The sequence below is a fragment of the Colobus angolensis genome, unplaced genomic scaffold (genome assembly GCF_000951035.1).
Source record: "Colobus angolensis palliatus isolate OR3802 unplaced genomic scaffold, Cang.pa_1.0 Scaffold37, whole genome shotgun sequence".
Classification (NCBI taxonomy): domain Eukaryota; kingdom Metazoa; phylum Chordata; class Mammalia; order Primates; family Cercopithecidae; genus Colobus; species Colobus angolensis.
In genome coordinates, this window is record NW_012117043.1 from 5,388,729 (window position 1) to 5,395,899 (window position 7,171).

Sequence of the window (7,171 nt, forward strand, 5' to 3'; positions counted from 1 at the left end):
CCTTCCCCTTCCTTCCCTTCCCCTTCCCCTTCCTTCCCTTCCCTTCTGTCCTCTTTCAGATGGAGTCTCACTCTGTCAACCAGGCTGGAGTGTAATGGCACAATCTCGGCTCACTGCAACCTCTGCCTCCTGGATTCAAGCAGTTCTCTCACCTCAGCCTCTGGAGTAGTTGGGATTACAGGTGCATGCCAGCACACCCAGCTAATTTCTGTATTTTTTAGTAGAGACGGGGTTTCACCATATTGACCAGGCTGGTCTTGAACTCCTAACCTCAAGTGATCCGCCTGCCTGGGCCTCCCAAAGTGCTGGGACTATAGGCGTGAGCCACCGTGCCTGGCTACTGTGTTTCTTTAGTATGCGTCTTCTCCCACTCTCATCATCTGTTTCAGACTTCCATCCTTCACTTTGCATAAACTCTTAACAGATGACTTTACCTCCAACTTTACAGAAAAAATAGAAGCCATCAGATGGGAATGAACTCAGCTGCCTGCCACCAAACCAAAACTACTAACATGGCCACATCTACCTGTGTAGAACAGAACAACAGTTGTAGGTGAAGCAGTCTGCCCTGCACTAGAGATGGACTTACTCTGCATCTATTCTTTTCACTTTCCTTCCTGTTATACTGAAGGAGGTGTCTTTCTTCCTGTCCTTGGCCAATATCATCTTTTTTCCACTCAGGGTTATCCTTCCCAGGTTATCATTTCTCTTTTCAGTAGCTTCAACCCACCCCTCGTTTTTTTTGAGACAGAGTTTCACCATGTTGCCCAAGCTGGACTCAAACTCCTGGGGTTGAGTAATCCTCCTACCTCAGTTTCCCAAGGTGCTGGGACTACAGGCTCTTGTCACTGAGCCCGGCTTCTTTTCTTTTCATCAGCATTAACACACTTGGATTTTCCTATCTTTAAAAAGCATTTCCTGGATCTCACCTAGTTTTCCAGCTACTGTCTCATCTCTCTCCTCCCATTGCAACAAGAGTTCTTGAGAGAGTTGTCTACACCTGCTATCTTTAGTGCCTTACCTCCCGCTAGCTCCTCAGCCCATTAGAATCTGAATTCCACTTCCGTTCTCTAGCAGTCATTTAAGATCACAGTGACACAGAGCCAGGCGCCGTGGCTCACCCCTGTAATCCCAGCACTTTGGGAGACCAAGGCAGGTAAATCACCTGAGGTCAGGAGTTTGAGATCAGCCTGGCCAACATGACAAAAGCCTGTTCCTACTAAAAATACAAAAAAAATGAGCTGTGTGTGGTGGTGCATACCTGTAATCCCAGCTTCTCAGGAGGCTGAGGCAGGAGGATCGCTTGAACCCAGGAGGTGGAGGTTGCAGTGAGCTGAGATCCTGCCACTGCACTCCAGCCTGGGCAACAGAGCTTGACGGTGTCTAAAAGAAAAAGAAAAAATGAAAAAAATCACAGCGACTCTTACTCCTAAATCTGATGGACACTTTGGCCTCCTTGTCATTTGCTCTTTACCTATTCCCTTGGCTTTCCTGATGTCACACTCTGGTTTTCCTTCTATCTCTGTTGATTACTCCACCTCAGCCTCCTTTGGGGGTTCCACCTCTATCTTTTCTCACTGCAAGTTCTTCTAAGAGACCTTGTTCACTCCCATGGCTTCAGTTAGTGTCTATATATATATATACTGACAGCTCCCAGATTTGTGTTGTAGTCTAGGACTAGATTTCTCTTCTTAGCTCATATTACTACCCATATATTTGATGTCTCCATTTGGACTGAACTCATAGTCTTAACTTTCTCCACCTCCAGCATTCCCCTTCCATTCAGTGGTATTGCTGTCCAGTCAGCCACTCAAACCAGAAACCCAGGAGTCATCCTTGACTCTTCTGCCATTCCTTTACTCCTTACATAAAAAAAAAAAAAAAAAAATCAATCAGGCTGGGTGTTTTGGCTCATATCTGTAATCCTAGCACTTTGAGGGGCCAAGGTGGGGGGATTGCTTGAGGCCAGGAGTTTGAGACCAACCTGGTCAACATAGCAAGACCCTGTTTCTATAAAATATTTAAACATTAGCCAGGTGTGGTGGCATGCGCCTATAGTCCTAGCTACTCGAGAGGCTGAGACAGGAGGATTGCCTGACCCTAGGAGTTCAATGCTGCAGTGACCCATGATTGTGCTACTGTACTCTAGCCTTGGCAACAGAGCAGGACACTGTCTCAAAAAAAAAAAAAATCAATCATTGGCAATGCACAGTGGTGCACACCTGTAGTCCCAGCTATTCAAGAGGCCTCCAAAATCTATGTCCTTTATGCCCATTTCTTTCCATTTCTATTGCCACTGCACTAATCCAGACTATAATTAATTCCTCCCTGGACCATTGCAACAGCCTCCTGAAGTGGCTGCTTCCATTCAGTCTCACATTCAACAGATATTTTTTGAATGACTCCTATGTTCCACGTACTACCTTAGGTGCTGGGGTGATAGCGAACAAAGCAGAGTCCCTGCTGTCCTGGAGTTAAATGAACAAATGGTAATAGCTATGAAGAAAACAAATAGGTTAAAGTGATAATTGGGTCGGGGAGCAACTTAACATTAGCTAGGGCTATTCAAGGGAAAGTTGCTCTGAAGAAGTGACCCTTGAGCTTTGATTGGAATGATGACAAGGAGCCAGTCTTGTGACTCTGGAAAATGAACATGCCAGCAAGGGAATGGCAAGTGCAAAGGCCCCACAGGAAACACCGAATTAGAGCAGCAGAAGGCCAGTGTGGTGGTGGGGGTTAATCTGGGGGGAGGCTGGTAGAGTAGAATAACCTGTAGGGAGGCTGATAGGAGATGAAGTGAGGCTGGAGACTGAGCAGGGGAATTATAGACCATGGTAAAAAGTGGAAATCCAGTGGAAGGTTCTAAGTAAGGGGACAGAGTAGGGTAAAACAAACTGAGCTACATTTTTTAAAGATTTCTTTAATACGCGCTCTCCTCTAATTTTTTCTCTACAATGATCTTTCTATCATGAAAAAATAATTGTTTTATTTCCTTGTTAAGATCTTTGCCCATAGCTCTTAGACAAAACTGGATTCCTCTCAGTTCTTCAAATACATCATGGCACATGCTGTTCTCCCTGCCCAGAATGTCCTTCCTCATAGGGACCTCATTATTCAGTTCTTAAGTTGTTTACACTTCACTTCCTCGGGGAGTTTTCCTGAAGTCTATGAACCTTAGAGTAGATTAGGGCCCTCTGTAAGATACTCCCATTTTTCGTTGCCTGCCCTCTCCCTGCCAACACACATAACCACTTTTTTTGTTGGTTTGTTTCTGAGATGGAGTCTTGCTCTGCCACCCAGGCTTGAGTGCAGTGCCGCAATCTCGACTCACTGCAACCTCCACCTCCTGGGTTCAAGCGATTCTTCTGTCTTAGCCTCCCAAGTAGCTGGAACCACAGGTGCGTGCCACCACACCCGGCTAATTTTTTTGTATTTTTAGTAGAGACAGGGCTTCACCATGTTAGCCAGGATGGTCTTGATCTCCTGACCTCGTGATCCACTAGCCTTGACCTCCCAAAGTGCTGGGATTACAGGCGTGAGCCACTGCGCCCAGCCCATAACCACATTTTTATTTCATAGCATATAGCACACTTAAAAGCCAATAGAATGTTCTACCACCACCTGTGGAACTTACATACAACTGTAAGTTCCACAAGGCCAGGGATCATGTCTGAGTTGTTCACTGAGGTATCCCCAGCTCCTGGCACAGAACCTGCACATATTAGGTGCTCAACAAATACTTGTTAACTGAGTATTTTTAATCTTCACAATAACACTAAAAGTTGGATATTATTATCACTACTTACAAAAGAAGAGACTACCCAAAGAGGGTTCCATGACCTTCTCAAGATCATATGAAACATTAATTTGCATACTTACAGTAAAACACAGTAGCTTATGTTGGGGTGTCAGACAAGCAAACCCTGCCTCAGCCCTTCCACCAACAGCTTACCCTGAGATTATAGTTTAAGAGTGCCCTAAGCAAAGTTTCAGGATTGTGAAAGTGAACCAAGGGCCAACTTCAAGTTAAAACTTACTGCTATGGTTTGAATGTTTATCCTCTTGAAACTCAGGTTGAAATTGAATCCCAGTGCAACAGTATTAGGAAGTGGGCCTTCAAGAGGTGATTGGGTCATGAGCACTCAATCCTCTTGAATGTATTAACCCATTAATGGATTAATGGGTTATCATGGAAGTTGACTAGTTATAAAAGCCACTTTGGTTCTCTCTTGTGACCCCCTTTTGCCCTGTGATGCCTTCTGCCATGTTATGATGCAACAAAAAGGCCCTCACCAGATGTGGCGTCTCGACCTTGGACTTCCCAGCATCCAGAATTGAGAGAAATACAATTTTTTCTTTTTTCTTTTTCTTTTGAGACAGAGTCTCACTCTGTCGCCCAGGCTGGAGGGCAGTGATGCTATCTCGGCTCACTGCAACCTCCACCTCCCAGGTTCAAGTGATTCTCCTACCTCAGCCTCGTAAGTAGCTGGGATTACAGATGTGTGCCATCATGCCTGGCTAGTTTTTGTATTTTTAGTAGAGACGGGGTTTCACTATACTGGCCAGGCTGGTCTCAAACTCCTGACCTCAAGTGATCCGCTTGTGTTGGCCTCCCAAAGTGCTGGGATTACAGACATGAGGCACTGTACCTGGTCAAATGCACCCTTTTATTGCCTATACAGGGCAGATAGCTCTCCCTGCCATCCCCCAACTGGATGTGCTACTACCAAGGTCCAAGTTGGTTAGGGGCAGGTCTCCTGACTCCTACATTTCTTCTTCTTCTTCTTCTTTTTTTTTTTTAATAAATTGCCCAGTCTTAGGTTTCTATTATAGCAACAGAAAGCAGACTGACACTGTCATGACACGTCCTTTATGAACTTCATCCCAATCTCCATATCTATTCTATGGGTTTTGTGTCAAGTTTTTAGAATGTACTAAGTCCTTCAAGATGAGAAAGCAGAGAGAATATGTAGCAAGTTCTAGACCCACAGATGATTTATAAACATTGGTTCACTGTTGAATGAAATTACTAGAGTACCCTTGGAAAGTTTGCATTATTAGAAATTTTCAGAATAAGGCCAGGCACAGTGGCTCACACCTGTAATCCCAGCACTCTGGGAGGCCAAGTCCGGTGGATCACCTGAGGGTGGGAGTTCAAAACCAGCCTGGTCAACAGGGTGAAACTCCATCTCTACTAAAAATACAAAAATCAACCGGGCGTGGTGGTGCACATTTGTATCCTACCTACTCAGGAGGCTGAGGCAGGAGAATCGCTTGAACCTGGAAGACAGAGGTTGCAGTGAGCCTAGATCATGCCACTGCACTCCAGCCTGGGCAATAGAGTAAGACTCCATCTCAGAAAAAAAAAAAAGGAAATTTTTGGAATAAATTTCAATTGCTCTTTTCCAAATACATTACTTTTGGCTCCTTTCTGAATGCTAATGGTAATGTTATGTACTCGTATATGTTGGTATTGGAAGTGGGTTATAGTGAGGTGCCCCCCAAGAGCTCAGAAATAAGTTGCTCCTGTGGGAGTTAAGTAAGTAAAATCCACTCTCCTACTGAATACTACTAATTGTATAGTGGAGTAAAATTAAAGGACTTTTAATAAATGCATGGATGAAACAATGCTGTAAAAGAAGTCAGGAGGAGGGACTTGTCCTACCATATATTAAGGTATAGTATAAAGCTGCAATAAACAGAATAGGGCATTGGCATAAGAATGGAAAGAATTATAGAACATAATAGAGAGTTTCTAGCCTGGGCAACATACTGAGACCACATCTCTACAAAAAAATTAAAAATTAACTGGGTGCAGTGGCACACACCTGTGGTCCCAGCTACTCAGGAGGCTGAGGTGGGAGGATCACTTGAGCCCAGGAGGTTGAGGCCACAGTGAGCTGTGTTCACACCATCACTCTCCAGCCTGGGTGACAGAGCAAGATCCTGTATCAAAAAACAAAAAATCCCGAATAGTCCAAAAAACATACCAAAGCATAAAGTTTGGGAATTAAGAATGTAAAACTTCTTTACTGCAAACAATGCTTGAACAAAGATAAAGTCAACAAACCAGGTGGAAATAATTGCAATATATTGGATAAACAAAAAGTTTATATACCTAATATACAGAGAGTTCTAATAACCTGTAAGAAAAAGACAAACACCTTAATAGAAAAATAGACAAAGAACAATTCACAAAAGAAGCTGTACAGATGGCCAGTTAGCATATTAAAAGATGTTCAGTTTAACTTGTAATCAAAGAAATGCAAATTAAAACAACACGGTTGTTTTTGACCTCACTGCTGAGGACAAGTATTGATAATATCTAAGGTTGCTGAGAGTATGGAGAAATAGACATCTTCATTCTCTGTGTTGGGTATAAATTGGTACTACCTCTCTGGAGGATACTTGTCAGTATGTATTTTAAATATGATTATTTTTTGACCCAGAAACTCCATTTAGACCAGTATGACACAGATTTTATTGTACATATGAATCACCTGAGGGTCTTGTTAAACTACTGATTCTGACTAAGTAGGTCCGAGGTGGGGCCCAAGCTCCTGCAGGTCTAACAAGCTCTCAGGTGGTTCTGATGACGCTGGTCCATGGACCACACTTTGAGGAGAGAGGATTTAGAGAACTTTATACCCTGGTTGCACATTAGAACCATCTGAGGCATTTAAAAAAAAATACTGATTGCTCAAGCCTTACCCCCAAATTATTTGATTCCTTTTGTCTGAGGTGGAGCATGGGCTTTGAAAGATCTCCAGTTGATTCTAATGTGCAGCCAGGATTTAGAGCTATTGTCCTGAGGAGAAAATTGAACTATACACAAATATATATTTATAGAAATGTATGTTTGTTGCAACATTATTTATAATATTGAAAAATTAGAAACAACCCAAATGAGGTGGGCTACTTAGTAGGCTGAGGCAGGAGAATCACTTGAGCTCAGAAGCTTTGAGGCTTTAGTGTGCTGTGCTCAGGCCTGTGAGTAGACACTGCACTGCAGCCTGGGCACCATAGCAAGAAAAAAAAGAAACAACCTAACGTCCAGCAGTAAAGGACTCATTTAAAACATTCTGGCCGGGCGCGGTGGCTCAGGCCTGTAATCCCAGCACTTTGGGAGGCCGAGATGGGCGGATCACGAGGCCAGGAGATCGAGACCATC